This window comes from Lepisosteus oculatus, chromosome 10 (assembly GCF_040954835.1).
Source record: "Lepisosteus oculatus isolate fLepOcu1 chromosome 10, fLepOcu1.hap2, whole genome shotgun sequence".
NCBI lineage: Eukaryota > Metazoa > Chordata > Actinopteri > Semionotiformes > Lepisosteidae > Lepisosteus > Lepisosteus oculatus.
The window spans coordinates 40,385,543-40,403,015 of NC_090705.1; the positions used below are offsets into that span (position 1 = coordinate 40,385,543).

The 17,473-nt window shown below is 39.6% G+C and overlaps 2 long non-coding RNA genes across 2 annotated transcripts in view; one reads left to right on the forward strand and one right to left on the reverse strand.

Annotated features, from left to right (window-relative positions):
* LOC107078558 (uncharacterized) overlaps window positions 1-10,848 on the reverse strand; it is a 67,618-nt gene extending 56,770 nt beyond the window's left edge. The window contains exons 1-2 of the long non-coding RNA XR_001479510.2: window positions 10,737-10,848; window positions 3,162-3,344 (exon numbers count right to left, since the gene is read on the reverse strand). This is a non-coding gene — a long non-coding RNA (uncharacterized lncRNA). The remainder of the gene's footprint in view (window positions 1-3,161; window positions 3,345-10,736) is intronic.
* Window positions 1,205-9,175, forward strand: LOC107078559 (uncharacterized). The gene is made up of 3 exons (XR_001479511.2): window positions 1,205-1,582; window positions 7,687-7,743; window positions 8,824-9,175. It is a non-coding gene; the product is annotated as an uncharacterized lncRNA (long non-coding RNA).
* Window positions 10,849-17,473: the final 6,625 nt, after the last annotated feature.

Consider the following 17,473-nt stretch of genomic DNA (forward strand, 5'->3'; position numbering starts at 1 on the left):
TACGTGTACCTCTCAGATCATATTAAAGTCTCACTTTGTTACATCTTTTGTAGTCCTGTCTATTTTTTAACTGATCGCATGTATCCCCCGTCTCATATCTACAAGTTTCATCTTCCTTTAGGCCGCAATTTCAGTTTGTTTGTTTTTTTCCACAAAAGCGCTGATTTGGTAAAACACCGCGAATGAATGGCCTGATGTACCCTGTCTGCCACAGGTCTTCCCCAGAGACTCCCGAAATAAAGCTCCCATTAGCCCTGTTTATTTCTCAGGCCCCCTTTTTCCTTATCCCCCCTGCTCTGCATCCTGACTATCAGGAGCTAGTCGCGGTGGAATATGTCCCGCAGCCACTCAGAGTATCTGATAGGCCAGGCTCCTAGAAACTCTTCCCCACTGCTTATCAACCCTGCCTGGCTCCACGGCTGACTAGCCCCTCAGCTCAGGAGGAAACCACTCGTCTGCAGGCCGGGACAGGGACGCGTCATCAGCTGATAAGCCCTGCCTGTGTGTGAACCAGCTGTTTTCTCAGCGGCGGAGGGAGCGCTACTCTCCATGTTGGTTAGCTTATCCAGCGCACTTCGTCTTTCGAATTCTCAGCAGTATAAGACATTCGTGGCTAACTGGCTCAACCCCCAGTGTGCTGAAATGAGCTTCAGGACTGGAGCTTTTAACAAGATATCATCCTAGGTTTTGGACAAACTGTGTCCTGGGTTAATCATACAATTGAAACACTAAGTGCAAAAAGACTGAAAACATGATAAGCACACATAAATGAGGTATACACAATAAAAAAGCTAGAGTGGTCTGTAGTCTAAATAGATTATCTTCTCATTCACAAATAACGGTCTGAAAAGGGTGGAAGACTAATGATACAAGATTACTGTATTTTAGATAATGATTTAAAAAGCTGTTTCTGGAGTATTTGCTTTAAGCACATAGAAGGAAAAATTGAACAGTTACATATAGTGATGATCCAGGGTAGAAACTGCAAAACAGAATATTTTAATTCCACTGTGGATTCCCTACAAGAAGGGAGTGTTATCTATCTGTCACTATTATGACCTGTCTATTTGGATCCTGTGCTATGAAACTGGTTTTTCTCCTACTCTCTAATCAGAAGACAGCCAGAATTCTCCTCTGCTCATCCCATCCAAACAGAACTGTTATCTTATTCCACTGGTATCTTCTTAAGACTGTCTACAGACAGTGTTGGACATAGATTGTCAACAATGTGGCTGATATCCGAGTAAAGGGAATGGAGGTCGACTGTTTGAGTATTGAAAGTTGAGAAAATGCTTCACTGTGTACCTTCAAATCAGGCAAAGCCAGCAACTGGTGGAGAAGATTGTTTTTTTTTTCCCCGTACAGTCCTTTTTCCTTCTATGTCTTCACACGCTTACGGATCCCCTCATAATAAAATGAGGCTGGACGGTTCCCGAGTCAGCACTGTGCCTTCACTCTGACCTCGTCATCGCTGAAGTTCCAGCCTTGGAGAGCTTCCTTCACTGGGCCAAACTGATGATCAGCTGACAGTCCTACAGTGCAAGATCCAGGCTGTAAGGCCATTTTAAAGTCCCCGCCGCGTGTGAGTAAATGTTTTCCTATTGCAGACTAACACGAGTGGTGTACCCCTTGCAAAACTTTGTGTGTGTAAGTCGCTTCGATTTAGCGGACGAGCGCTAAATGTTGCGTATATCGCTCTTTCATGGTTCTCTTTAAAATGGGTGGCAAGATCATCCTACAAAACAGGTACTATTCCCAGAAACGAAAGAAAGCATCTGGGGAGATCTGATTTCGGCACGATTCAGGCTTTTCTGCAATTTCACCCACACACTTCACATCTATTCAGATTTTAAAGGCTGTGAAATATGATTTCTTGCATTGCTTTTTCCATCCTTAATCTCATTCCTGAATAAATGAGCGTAATGGGATATTTAACTGGTCACCTTAATGTATAGGTGTGACACCTGAAGAAGGCTCCACGGCTGAAACGTTGTGTGTTCTTTCTTCTTTTTTTCCAGCATGGAATAAACCTATTACTTGTTCCTTTGCAGCCTACGCATGCTGACGCAGCTCCCCACCTGAACTATTAATGTATAGAGGTTATTTATTATTAAATGACCGTTTGAAAGGGGAGGTTTTTTTTTGTTTTGGCGAATTGTAGAGCCAAAGCTTACAAACACAAAGACGAAGGTGCTTTTTTCCATAGAGGTCACTGTACATCTCAGGTCAGTGTTTCCTCTGGCGTCTCCCTATAGCCAACCGGGACAAGGCTGAGTTCATCACACGGGTGAACCTGTGCCAATGGAATTGACATGACTCTCCAGGCAGCTCTGGATTTCCCTGGCTGCGCTCACTCGGTGATGTACAGTACTGATATCTGATGGCAGCACTCACTGATCGGCAGTGTTAAAAGAAAGAGCAGGGAGTGTTAAGGTGAACAGCTAGGATTAATTTCCAGACAGTCGGGGTCAGCCAGACTGACGCCTCTACCTAAAGCAATGTTTCTCCACCCTGCCCTGCCCTGAAAGGACATTAGGGACATATTCAAGGTGCAAAACCAAGAAAGGGAGCTTATCTTAATAGACAGCTTCCCTATAGTACTCCAGTTCTACCCCTTTCTAACAAAAGCCCAGCTCGAGAGACATTTAGGCTTGTGGGGACAACCAGCAGCCGCGCGGAGCCTTAACAAGGTTGAAATGTATGGGTGTTCAGTATGGGTTTGGAGTGCTTTACAAAGCAGATGCCACAATTTGAATCAGAGAGCTTAGAGAAGGGCAAAAATGAAAATGAAGCTGCTGAGCCCTTCGGAAAAGCATTACGGTGTACCACAGATGTTCCTTTTACATAGTTGTGAGAATCGCTTCCAGAAGCTGCTTTCAATGGGATGATTTTGTTTGGTAACGTGGCGCGGAGTCTAAACGGAAAGAGAGTCAGTGAAATCACGAAGGGCGCGGACAAGAAGACACCCAGACAGCTGGGAAAACCTCAAACTTCAGACGCTCAGCTCAGCGGTGCTGAAGCATGCTGTTGGGAGACAAAGCTTGCCTTTGTTTGCATGCTCTAAAGTGGGGAGAAACTTATAGCCAGGAAGCAAAATAAACCCTAGAGCCTGAGGTGGCCATTTTGCTCCCAAGAGAACTTGTATCCAACCAGCCACCTACCTCTCTGGCCAAGCAACAGACTCCTGCCAGTCCTCACCCTGATGCGATGGCCTTGTTGTCTGCAGCACCGGCTCTCTCTTTGAGGTGAAGGTGGTCTGGCAGCGCCCCCCGTCCCAGAGACCTCTCTCCTCGCCATTTCAGGACAGCGTTTGATAGTTGTCGACCTCTGTTTCCGCACTGAGGCTGTAGAAATAAATAAAAAAAACGGAACCGGCCGTTTTAACGCATTTCCTGCTTGACCTACGACGGGAAAATGAACTTAAACGGACGAGGCGTCATGCCTTTTCTCCAAGCCTAAACACCTGGTTAATGGGGCTCAATGTATCCAACAGCCATTGTGGGCTTGATGGTGAACCCAGCTCTCGTTCGATAGATATCGGTGTCTTTGATGCTTATCTCGATTGTTTTGAAAGCCTGCTGCAGTTCAGATGCTCCTGCCCCAGACTGAGCTCTCTATTAGATCTTCCAGCTGACTGAGCACTGACCCTTCACCTTTACTTCCGCACAAGTGCATTGATTTTTAATTGACATTTTTGTGGATGGTCCCATTGAGGATAATTAGCAATTGTCGTGCTAATGAGAACATACGATTTGGTTCATTATTGAATGTCTGATATCATGAATATCTGTTATTCCTAACCCCCGATATACAGTAGTTAAGATCTCAGTTTTTCTTTTGATTCTTGATTTTAATATTTTATCCTTTGTAATGTTTTCATGCCGAACGTGTTGTACAGTCCAGCCACCCGTGTAATTTAGTCAGTGTGTGTTCAAGTGGATGAACAGAAATCAACTCATATTCAAAAAGTAACACTCAATCTTGTGCACCATTCTAGGATGAGACAGTCATTCGCATTTTTGAAAACCTGGACTCTTTTAAATTAGTATTTTTTTTACACCCTTATGACAACCTAGAAAAGAAAATATATATTTGAGTTCCCAAAAACCAATAAGTACAGTAAATAAATACCCCAGCACTTCCACAGTGATCCTGAATTTGATACTACACACCTTTCTCAGTGTAGATGCTTTGTTATTTTCAAGCTATCTGCCATATGACGAAAGAGGCCTGATTTTAAAGTACTAACAACATCAGCAAATGTTCAAATCAATAAAATATCAATTTTCTAAACTGCAGGTAAGACACTGAATAATAAATTCTAACTGTTATATAATAATAACTGTTGTCCAGCTCAATAAAAAATGTAAATGCCGGAAATGACACAAAAAAAAAAGCTTTGAGCACTTTAAAACTTTGCCAGCTACTCTGATGCATTTTCTTTCTGTGTATGAAAATGAAAGGATTTTTGTGCCCGATTTAAGACTTTCGCTCAGAGATGCTGGTCTTCCCTGAAACGTCACACTCAGACCCGACTCAAGAGCGAAGAGGGCGAAGCCCCACTTAGGTATTTAGACCTGTTTTCGCTTGGCGATGTTTTCTTCACGCCTACAATGAGGTGATAATGCAACAAAACTGCTTAACACTTAACTCACCAGAGCAGCCTGTGTTGGACAGACTTGGGATTGCTGACAAGCGCAGTGTTACCTGCCAACTCGCCTCAATAATAAACGAGAGCAGGAGATCTGTTGAGGCTCCCTGTGGAGGTGGATGAAAGCTCCTGATGGCTGTCATTATGGTAACTAATTTCACGGAGATTTTCTGCTTGGCTGGAAGCACGAGGAAGCCCTCCTCTGTTTCTAGGCTTGCTCTCCCTCTTTTTAATCGCATAACGTGTAAGTCTAGCTGCTCGGCTTCCACCAGCCTTAATCTCGCGGAGTGATCGTTCTTTTGCACTTCATCAGGGAAATTGTCAAAGCGAGACTGCTGACAATCAGACTCTCCCCTCCCGCCCTGTCCCTCCCTGCCTCACACCCACTCCTGTCTGGCAGCTCTGAGCTTCACTTTAATTTGTCAGGGGGAAAAAAAAAACGCGCTACTTGCTGAGGGGAGAAAGCAAACAGCGGCAGAGCATGCAGACTCCACACAGACAGTTCAACAGGCTAGAATCAAACCCAGGCTTTGAGAATTATGGGGCGGCTGCACCAGCTGACACACCAGTGTGTTGGCCATTGTCCGTCTCACTGTTCTGAGCTCTTATGCCGTTACATCTGAAGGTGCGAAGGCTCAGAATTCAGTGCAAGGCGCAAGGCCCAAGCCAGGATATAAGTTAAAAAGCAAACGATCAACCCCTCTGAAGTGTCGCAACCCTAGGACCCTTTGAGTAAAGACAAAACTGAAATCGTTTGACACTAAGTATCGAGGGCATCATTCAACAAAGAAATAAAACAAAGAGTTAAGATTGAAAAATGCAAAGCTCCTGCACAGCAGTACAGCTACATTTTCATATATTTCATCAGAAATGTTAAATTTTATTCACTATGTGGTTCCTGCCTTAAAGTAGAGATTGTCTAGAACATGCTTTGGTCCCAACCACCTAGTCTTGTCTACTAAAATAGAAGGGAGATTGATCTTCCTAAAATTGTAATGGCACCCATGCAAAATCTCATGACTGTTAAGGTTTTTTTCACTATGTTTTTATGACTCCCATCTATTTTTGGACTAACAAAGAAAGACCCTCATGATCAAGGCTGAATAAAAGCCTGTTCAAGCTTCTGAATAATTCAGAAGCAGATCCTATTTTTTTTTAAATGTCCCAACCTACAGTTTATAGAAAGGCTTTGGCTTGTATCTGTAAACTAAACAATAAGATTGACCTTTTTTTGCAAACATGCCCTTGTAGTATTTAAAGAAATAACCCCTTTTTTGTTTATAGATAGATACTTTATTGACCCCGTGAGGGAAATTGCAGAAATATACTTGAAGTATAGAGACTCTATACTTCAAGAGTCTCACTTTCATAAAGCTAGTTTTAACATCTACGAACCTATCCCTTGATGAATATACAGTACATCCATATCCTAAAATAGATATGACAATAAACGAATCATTTAAAAGGGACGATATTTAAGTTCTGCTTCATGAGCTCCACCCCTTCACCTCACACTGTCTCTACCTTATCTCCACTTCTGTTTAGTGGCTTTCTGTCGTTTTAAACCAAAGCACTGAAAAACAAGCCTTGAGTGGAACATTCACAATGAACAGACGTCAAAGAAAGAGATGATCCCTGCTTAAGAAGACAGAGCAAATCCAGCCTAGATCCTACTTAGGCAAGTCTCATCTCTAATACATCATTTTCACTTACCAGCTTCACTTTGTGAAGACGTTATCTGTAATTTTGTCAGTTAATACCAGCACTCTTCACAGCTTAAGTGGATGTAATGCTTTTTTCCACACACACACTGTCATCTGACATAAGCTTATGAAACAATACTATGTCATTCTACTAAAACACACAGAGGTTTAGAATACCAGGCGTTTGGAGGTGGGAGAGGGGTATAGGGGCATTCCTTCACTCCTGTCTCCCACTGAGCACAGGTTCCACGGAGACATCAGAGCACAGTACAAGAAATATCTGCAAAAAGAGATATTTGCCTTGCCAAACCTTCAGCCTTTTGGCTTGTGGCACTTCATAAAGGCTCTTGTGACAGAGTTAATTAAAAAATAAAAGTGATGGCTAAAAGTGTTGGCTTGTTTGATCATGGGATGTAGTCCTTTTGTAAAATCAGATCCCTGTCCTTGGATGTACAGTATGTAAGTAAGATGTACAGATTAAATGCGATGATACGTTTGTTTTGTTTCATAGTTCATAGAATAACAACACCTGTGGCTGGTCAACTGAACAGATCTTCAAAATGTTTAATAATAATAATAATAATAATAATAATAATAATAATAATTCTTGATGAATTTATCCAAGGTGACAAGAGAGCAGGAAACAAGCCCATGGCGTGTATTTTCAGCCAGTAGCCAGAGGAGCTCCAGGGGGCTCAGGCTCACTAACAGAGCTCTTTGCACATGAGCCAGTGTGGCTTGAGCTGTTAGCACCCTGCCTCCCTGCTCAACAGCACTGGGGCTCGTCCTTCACTGCCGTCCCACCAGGCAGGGCAGAGGTCTTGGACCACTGCGACCAGTCTACTGCAAGTGTGAAAAGCTGAGTAGATTTCACAAGCGGGGGGGGGCGCAGAGGAGAGGAAGAATGGAGGTTTGGTGCCCCAGCTTTGGAACTTCAACACTCGAAACACTTTCTGATCTGCTCAAAACATTTTTCTATTCGCTTTTTAAATCGGTTTGTCCTGAAGTTTATTCTGCTGGGGAGAGTAGACGCACCTACAGTATGCACAATCTTCTCCGCTGTCTTTCTAGTCTCATTTCACAAAGTGGAATTAGTCTCTAAAGACTGAAATGGTTCGGTTCCTTTAACCTGCCAGAGTAGGATAATTTAAGCCAGGGAAAGTCTGGATGCAACACCTTTTCTTATCACATGGTGAGCCACAATAGGCAAATGAAACAAAACACCAGGTCTTATTGTGTATTTTACATTTTTTAAATTCCATTCTTTAATTTGAAACTCTACACTTTTATTTATAGAGGTTCATGTCTTGTTTCTTTTTTTTGTTTCCCTAGAAGAGGACCATAACGCTTCAACATCAACATCATTTTTTGGTGAAAACAATGTATTTGGTGCGTATGGTTTTTTTTTAACCATACATATACGTTTTTTAATATGTTCTAACCGAAAGGAAATACTGCGTTTTGCCACATAGTGTACATTTGGTACGTTCTCAATACGTTTATAAAAACTGAAAAATGCAGATTCGTGAACTGGAAAATATATTAGACATGGTGAACCCAACAGAGACACTGCTATTTGTTTTAAAGCTTTTTTTTTTCCCCAAACACACTCTGTGCTTTTATCACTGCAAAATATGTTAAAACCTGAGACAAAGCTGTGTGATATTGCAAAAAGGATTTGATCATTTCTGTATGTTCTTTCTGCTATCCAAGCAGAAGGTCTGTCACACTTGTGTCTAGAGTTCTCTCGGGGGAATTCTGTGTTCATCTTCTTGAATGCTGTTAAACTACACTAATATGCTTTTTTAACCACAGATCACCTCAATAATTCATAAATAGTGTCAAACATTCCCTTTTAAAGATTAACACTTGTTATATCAAAAGAATGTCCAATATTCATGTTAATACGGGGCTAGAGGATAGGACGGACATTTTGTCCTTTGACGAAATAGTGCAACTACAGTTTGAGCTAAGTTTCTAGCATTTACTCTACAAAGGTTTTTATTTATGTCATTATACGCTCTATATTATACTTGTGCAGAATATCACTGTCATCGTGAAAGCATAATATTACAGTGACAATTACCAAAAATATTTATATACAAAAATGAAATTTTTTAGTTACATAAAGTGTAACTGGAATTATATTTTCAATGTGAAACATAGTTTTTGTACACAAGATACAGTATCCAAGGGAAATCGTGGTGTTGCTGGTAGACTAGCAGCTGACACTGTATTCCCTGGAATGGAAATTTCACAGTAAAAAAAAGTTGATTTCCCAGTATGATGAGAGGGATGTTGCACTTTTGAAATCACCATGCCCTTAGATAAGACATTAAACCTAGGTGCTACTAATTAGATCCCATTCCATTAATTAAAGGAGTGTGGGAGCTAAACTCAGGGTGCTGGGTGAATTCAGACGTTTGCAATCTGGCCTACTGATTTTTTTCCTTCTCCTTGGTTGGACAGGTAAATTCTCAGTGCTGTAACAACCAAACGGCTGCCTCCGAGGTGGAGACCTGTACTTCCTGTGCTGGATAGAGGGCGTTGCTCTCCTCTGTGTCGAGACATTTCTTCGGGAAGAAAAGGACATTGCAAAACACAAGAAACCATTGTCCTGACTGTACCTCCCTCATTGTGAGGACAATGCTAACTATTTCACACCGCACTGGGCTGCAATATGATACTTAACATGAGCCTACTAGACGATCAGTTAAAAATGAACTACACAAGCACTTCTGATAAATATCCAGCACAGAAGGAGCTCTTCTCCCAAGAGCGTATGTATATATAAATATTTAAAACCACTTCTACTGCCTTCTAAAATGTATTCTACAGTTTTTTTAACTACTGGAGTGAGTGTATACAGTATATGTATTTATTAAGTACAGAATAGTTAATTCCAAAATTCAAACATGATGCATTTCTACTGAAAGGCAACTATACCATTTCGTATAGTAAAATCAGTTCTGCTATAATGGGAGTTCGGGTGATCTTGAAATCTGTACAATAAATAAAATCCATTCTGCTCTACATTGCTGTCCTGTCAGCCATCACTAGGTGCTTTACAATAAGAACACGATGAGCAGTTACAGAGTCACTCCAGTTCAGTCTGACAGCTTAAGGCAGGAGGGACTCATTGTAGTGTTAAAGACTCAGTGGACTAGCATTCCTAAAGTGATGATGCAAACAATTCCAAAAAACAAAGTATATAATGACTGAAGAGCCTTAATCCCTTCATTGGGCCCTGGTTCTTAAAGTGCATTTAAGAAGAAAGGTCTTGGATATCAGAGGCTGAAGACACGAATGGTATTATAAGTGGTAAGCAAACCCCGTCTGGAATTCTATGGGGAAAAAGCACTTGGCATATTCTAAACCTTTGCCATTTTAAAAGTCGTTCAAATTTTCATATTCTTAATTTGTATTTATAGTTTAAAGTTACAGCATTTGATGAGAGATGCAAAGTACACAAAGTACGTTTTCATTGAAAACCATCATATTTTGCATATGAGCCAGACCAGAGTAATGCTTTTTGGCAATTTGCTTACCATAAATATGGTCAATCTCTGCTTCTTTCTATTCAAGTTGCAGTAGGCTGAATATTGATCAAACCAGTTTTCTAATACTTCTTGAACACACAACAATGCATTGTTCATTCATCAATACTAATTAATAGACGTACATCTTCTTAATCTTTAAATGTGCTAGACACTAATACAGAAAACTAACAACAAAACCCAACAGGCCAATCAGCCATAAATGTTGAATATTGTGAAAATACGTTTATATCCCAGCATATCATATCAATACTTAGTCTGACTCATAACGTCCTGGACTTCATCACAGAAATGCTATGATTCTTTTTCATTTTAAAACACACTATTATTGTGAACCTAGAAGCTCTTTACAATTAAACAACTATATAATAAAACCCATCTTCACGGTAAGATAAAGAACCTGCTGATTAACACATAAATAAGAAATACTGTTGGCTGCTGAAAGACCTCTTTCAGGAGAAAGCCGAGATAGTAATGTAAGAGAGAGCAAACCCTGGGTTGAACTGCATTATCTGTTGCAACACCACACTTAAAGAAAGCTTCCATTTCAGACACTGCCTGCAGAAAACAGTGTGATTATTTAACAAATAAACAGTTATAAACATTGCCAAGCAGTAGGTAACCACATGAAGGTTACAACTCTCATGTTTTACAACTCTTGGTTCTCATCCTTATTGATCAATTAATCAATAGGGTGTAGGTGCTCGTCTTCCAGGGGCTTTTGTCAGCCAAATCAAAAAAAAAAAAGCCTAGCCTCCTTGTTCCGATTTGTGTAAAGGAGCTGGATCTTCTTGTAAACGACCTGCCCCTGCTGAATGTTAATACCTCAATCAGTAGAATAAGTGCCACCCAATCTGCTCTCTGTCAGCTCCCATCATCCCCGGGGTCAGGACAGCTCGAGGAACAAGACGGTGGTGCATTTGAACTTAACCTTGCTCCCCCGAAGACGGACGCGCCAATTAGCAGTGGGTCCAGCATCAAACAGAACAGCCCAGCGTGAAGCTCCTCTAATTGGTCATATGAACCGAGGGCTTCCTCCACTCAGCTCTCACAGGCACATGCTTGCCAACCCTGGGCAGCCTGGGATGAGTCGCCTCTCATTTGTCGGGAAAGAGTTATGTATAATAAGAACAAGAATAACAGTGGTTATGTTTCTTGCGATACTCTTACATTCCCGTTAGATCAGACATTTACTATGCTGTAAATCAATCCATAAATATGGAGAAACTAGCTCACATTTTTGAGGCTGCAGTTAACGCCCGTCAATGCACGGATCATAATTACAAATTTACACACTTTGGAATATTAGTACTAAACGCTGTCACTTGGGTGAACAGAAGTGGAGGAAATGTCACAGGAAAGATCCTAAACGCACGGCCGCCCGGTGCACTTATTTCAAACGTCCAAAGGCTTCATGAGCTCTGAATGTATTCTATACATTTTCTTTTTTAATCACATTTGAGAACATTAAAATGTTGTGACACTGTAAACTTTCTCAGGTTCTATGTTTTTAGCCGAGAGGCTTCAGCTTTCTATATCAGTTATATGAGCTGTATAAGAGCAGGCATCCCTTTGCCTGAAGGGTTTTACACCTAATTCAAATAAAAACTAAGATGAATTTAGTCACAATCTACATTTTCTGGAGGGTTTCTTTTTACACCATGGCTGGTAAGTGTATGAACTACAGGGGATAAAATCACCCCCCCCCAAAGTTCAAATATTACTTTCGCCAATCTGCATAAACCACCCGGAGTCTTTGAAAACCTATTATGATGACTTAAACAACCCCAAATTAAACTGGAAAGTGATTTTTTCTTAGTGATATACAGAAAAATGAAAGAATTCTAGGTCAGTGGTGGTGGGGGAACTTTATTGATTAATTAATGAGAAAATTAGCTGCTGCGGGCTCCTTGTGGCCTGTGACTCTCAGAGACATGTGGTGAATTTTCTATTCTATTCCATCTAGATGTTTTCTCTTTCAGGCACGTTGTTTTCAGGTATGTCACTGTGCTCGTGTTGGCAGTAGAGCTCCAGTTCTGAGCTTGTAACTGGAACTTTGTGGGTTCAAATCCTGGAGTGGACTAATTTTAGACCCTGAGTCAGACCACTTCCCACAGTTCACGAATGCCAAATGTTTTGCTGTAGAAATTGATGCACATATGGGTTGTTTTGCAGACAAGCAAAGGCATCAAGTCAGATTCGGTCAAATTGATAATGAACAATTAATGCTTGAATCTTGCTTTCTGTAGATTAGATCAATGAGTCTCTCTTTGTCCTTGTATGAACGCCAGACAATGAAACAAACTTTGGAGTGTGAAGAATCATATCAGAGAAATGGATACTGTCATCAAATTAGAAAATGAGCATATACTGTAGGGGTTTATGACCATATGCCCTTTAAAGAAATCACAACAAAAAGGATTCAGAGAAAACAAATCTTGACCGCTAATAGCACTTAAAACAGAGAACTTCAAATCTGGTAGATTTGTATTTAAATATTCAAAGAGAAGTTTAATTTTAACCCAGCACACGCATCAGATATGTAGATTGGGTCATAGAAAGGTGATTCCATTTTGTGTATTTAATGAGAATTGATGCATTCTTCATAACTGTGACTACTGCCACAAATTTTAATTTCACATTTATCGGAATATAACTTAAGGTGCACTATCAATGAACAGCCGACAAAGTGTTGTAGTAGCTTAAACATCGCTTTTACCAATCAAGTTTGTTTGACTTACTGTCAGGTGTTTCTTATCATAAACACCATTAGTTCCTCACTACACAGCTACAGGCTGCTATTTATACTACAAACTGTGAATCTGTCAGGATCGATTCTTATTGTCAAACAGAATGGCTAAGCCTTCGGTTGAAGACTTCCATTGAGTTCTGTTTCTCCATAAAGAAACATCTGAAAAGAGCAATGTACAGTATAAGACTTTTGGAAAAAAAAATGGGTGTAAATAAAAAGTGGTTGAGAAAACTCCAGTGATAGTTTGTTTTAAAAAGGTTAAATTATTAGAACTGTATCTCACCCATAGAGCAGAAAAACAAAAGGGAGAAATTTCCTGTAACAAACCTGAAATGTCCCAGAAGTGTTAGTGTTAGAACTGTACCAATTTCACAGGCGTTGCAAAAATTAAAAGCAATGTACTGTAACAGATAAACAAAATGTGCCATTAGAAAAACACTAAAATTTCATTGCCAACAAATGCAAATCACACATGAATTTGGGTGCCATTAGAGATACTCCATTTGAATACTGTTGCACCATGAAAAAGCATCATGTCACAATACTGGGATGCAAAACTAAGAAAGGTGAGAAGGTGGTGGCTGTTTTCCCAACCCTCTGTCTTCAAAACATAGCAGGTGTCAAAGAGGGCTTAATGCTGCCATTACAGGTGCTGTCCGGCGTATAAGATTTAAAACAGATCAATCACCGAAAATCCTTTACGATGATAGATTGATCATTTGAAACATGAAGCTCATCTTTGGCTCTCCGAATCATGAAACAATGTTTTTTTTTTACCATTTAAACTCGTTTTAAAATGTTTTTTTTTTTACAAAAAAACTCGAGAAGTTTGAGCTGAAGTTGTAGTCTAAATGGAAGCGACTGGGGAAAAAAATCTGTCTTTTTAAAAGACCATCTGAAAGTCTTTTTCAAGTGAAAAATGTTGTCACTGGGTAAAGAAAAAAAATCGGGACCTCGTGTTTTCTCAAGAATATGGAACACGTTGATTCATGTGTGTTTATTTCGAAGCGGGGACGGTTCATTAATCGTGCTGATTTAAAAGCATTTTGAGACAATTGTTGTTGTTTTTTAAAAATAAATTTAACGTCTAAATCAATTTTCGTGACATTTCTATACAATTTCACTTTCAGTTTCCGGGAACTTTGAACAAGGAGAACATAGATAAATGTATTTTGGCAGCAGTGCAAGGCCAACAACTATTTTTCCCATATTAGACTGTAATTGTCTGTTAAAATCCATCGCGGAATTCAGCATAAATATTCATGGTGTGCACTTCAGACAAAATGCTCTGAGCACATTTATCACACGCCTGGCGTCTATCTACAGCCTACGCTGGTTTTCATTGGAAGGAGCTTATGAAACCAGCTTATGAAGCCATACAAGTTGAAGGAACCATTCAGACTGAATTAAGAATGTGTTTGTAATGTCAAATATTTGGCGATTGGAATTTTAGGATTAGTACTCAAAACGTGTTAGAAGATTTTTTTTTGTTTCAACAAAACAGTTTCACTGAAACTGTACCCACTTCACCAATGTAAAATAAAGACGCGATAGAGTTTAACTCAATTTTACAGTATATTATATAATATTATACAGGGTGACGCCTGACAGTCCCCCCCATGTCTCCCACAAGAATGACAAGGATAATGCACAGTCTGAATTGTCAGTTTCAGGCCCAGGTTTGAAATTAAATCTGTTTTTTTTTTGGCACTTTCATTATAACATTATAGTACTTTAAAAACAAGCTTTAAAGCAACGAGAAGTATATTTTTTTCGGGGGTGGCGGAAATGAATCCGTGATACAACATCGTTTCATGGATTAGAAATGGAAACTGAGTCTAATACGTGAGAAAGGACGGTCCCGGTTAATTATTTTATGGACCGTTCAGTTTTAGATATACACACACACACACATGTAGATGCAGAAATGCTTCTCGGTGATATTTTTAATGAAGTAATGTCACCCTGCGCCCCCTCGTCAACTCTTAACGGTAGTAGTCTAATTTGATAAAAGTCGACACTGGGTGGAGAGATTAGGCGTCAGGCAGGAAAGCAACAGCCATTTCATTACCCTGGTATTAGCGAGAGATTCAATTCAATCATCTTTTTTTTTAACTCTTCCCTCCCCCAGAGAAACGGACACTGGGTTTTCTCGATTACAGCTGGGAATTACGGCAACGACTTTGATCTATCCGGGTTTTACAAACCCATCCAAAACGAGGGAGAAAAACAAATCCATCAGAAATCTCTAAAACGTCTCATGTATTTTAAACATTCTTTCTTATCATACACAAAACTATGAAGCATCAACAGGCATATACTTCGCAAATGTTAATTATGACAAACGCGATAAAATACATTTAAATCAAACATAAATACCGGTTTTGTAGCCTTTTAAGCATTTATTTGGATGAATTGTAATCTGATTTTCAACATACGTCTTCTTGTGACTCATAAATTATTAGAAATAAAAGCAATAAAGACTATTAGGATGAATAATCCCTTTGTTAAAGCATACTAATTGAACGTATTTACAGACAAAATAACTACACAGAACCTGTGAAATCTAGATTTCCTAACCCGAAAGGATGCGTGCGACATCATCCTTAGAGCACAACATAGCAAGAAAAAAAAAAAGAAAGGTTCATTTGGTCACAGAACAAGATGCACAGATTATTCATAAACTTTTGTCTTCTGACTGGCACACGGCAATATCCACGTTTATAATCGAATATTCTCTGCGTTCACAGCATAACTTCGTTAAGGGGCGTTTTACCAATTACGCGAGTTTGTTTTTTTTTTTAAAAACTTACACCTTCTTCTACAATTTATTCTCATAAATTGTTTGTAACGATTGATCAATAAATGTAGAATAATGACTTGGACTTATTATTGCCACCGTTATATATTTGTAGTTAAAGAATCGTTCCCCCCCCCCCAAAAATTGAATTTTTCCACGTTCCTTGGTTATTAAGAGTTCATTCGAAATGCGTCGGCTCTTATAACTTTGCTGCTGTGGTTTAAACAAAAGCCAAGTTTAAAGTTAAGTTAGAAATTTGTGCATGGTCAAAATCAACAGTCTCAACTGTTACAGCGCTAGTATCATTGGTCATTGGTTAAAAGGTCTAACGAGTCGTTTTTATTTGGTTGTATTGAATGGACGTCTTTCCGAAACACAAGATGTCCAGATGTATATCTGTAAGCTAGAAGTTACATGGCACTTGATTAAAGAAGTTGATGTCACAGTGTTGAAATGCATGCAAGAGCTCCTGCATCCAACAACCATTCAAACGTCTTCAAAAGAGACCCTTTTCGTCTTCTGTACACGGTGAGAATCCGAGAGCCCCTTAGGTAACGAAATTATCAACACGCTTTTAAAAATATTTTACCACTCACGAACGTCCCAGCTACAACCACATATAAAGACGAACCCTAATACTTTCAAGGCTCTGTAAATTAATTCAGGCCAAATAGATGTAGAAACAGTAAAACGTTAAATCCGAATGCAAATAATATGGTTTTTAAAATCAACTTACAAGGGCCATTAACTGCTTTTCAAACTCTCCAGTCTCATTTTCCAGTTTCTGGTAAAAATAGGTTGCATTTAAAATCGAAATTCACTGTAATCAAGCACATTTGCTAGCGAATCTCGATTCTCAGAATACTAATCTCTTTCCCCGTCTTTGTTACGCACCATATAAAAATGAGCATGGATAATATGCAGTTTCCATCGCCCCTTTGACAACGGGACAATAATCATTTACAATCATTCAATGATCATTTACATCCATTGCCTCTTGCTATAATCATTTGTGTCAACGCTGTTGTACACGACATTTAAAAAGCATACATGTTTTACATTTCAATTTATAGAATAATCCCGGAATTGTGTCTTTTAAATTGTTTTTGCTTCATTATCTTCAAATTAAGATCTTCCTTGACCAGGTGGATGACGAGGAAATAATGTGGGTTTAACACCTGAACTGATTTTTAACCAGCTGTGGATCGGCAAGCAAAAAACGCGTCCCACGCCGCACGCATAAGCACGCAGGGCTGGTGACAGTGACCCAGTGCTCTAATTTGTTTTAAGATTCCTGTAGCTTTAAGAATCCCCTCTCCTACCGGCGGTACAGCAGCCCTCAAAGTGTGAATAATTTTCAATAAGGAGTTACACTAAGTGAGAAAGCTTTTAGCACATTATCCGCCTGCAATTGGACGGTAATCTAATTTGCCAGCCCAGCTCTCTTATTATATCTCTGCTATTGGATTTGCATTTTGGAGTCACCTAATGGGTTTAAAATGCTGTAGATCTTTAGCTCTTGCTTATATGAGGATCCACCTTTCGGAGTAGGTGACATTGAGGATAAGAGGTGATACTTCACCCACGAAATACTGAAGTCAGCGGTTCCCTCCAACGCAGCTTTGTAGCAGCTTTGCTGTGGGTGAGAGGATGGCAGATCTGACGATTCATAGACAACACGCCGCAGGGATCAAAATAAAGAATAAAAATTGCTTTTTTTTTTTTGTTTGTCCGTTGTTGTTTAAACTGAAATTAAACACTAAAACACTAAAAATGCTGTTTAGCTATAAAACTCTACGATAGCTTTCTTTTTTGACTAAAACCACTAGTTAGTTCCTACCAATAGCTATTGAAGTGCTCGTTTTCTTAGCATAAGTAACAGTGGATGATTAATATTTTATTTCCTAGTTTTATTTAACGCTGCTGGCATATTTACATTTATCCAATAATAAAATTTTGACTCCACTGTATTTGCGGGTGTTGCTCTTAAGTGCAGAAAGAAATGTGTTA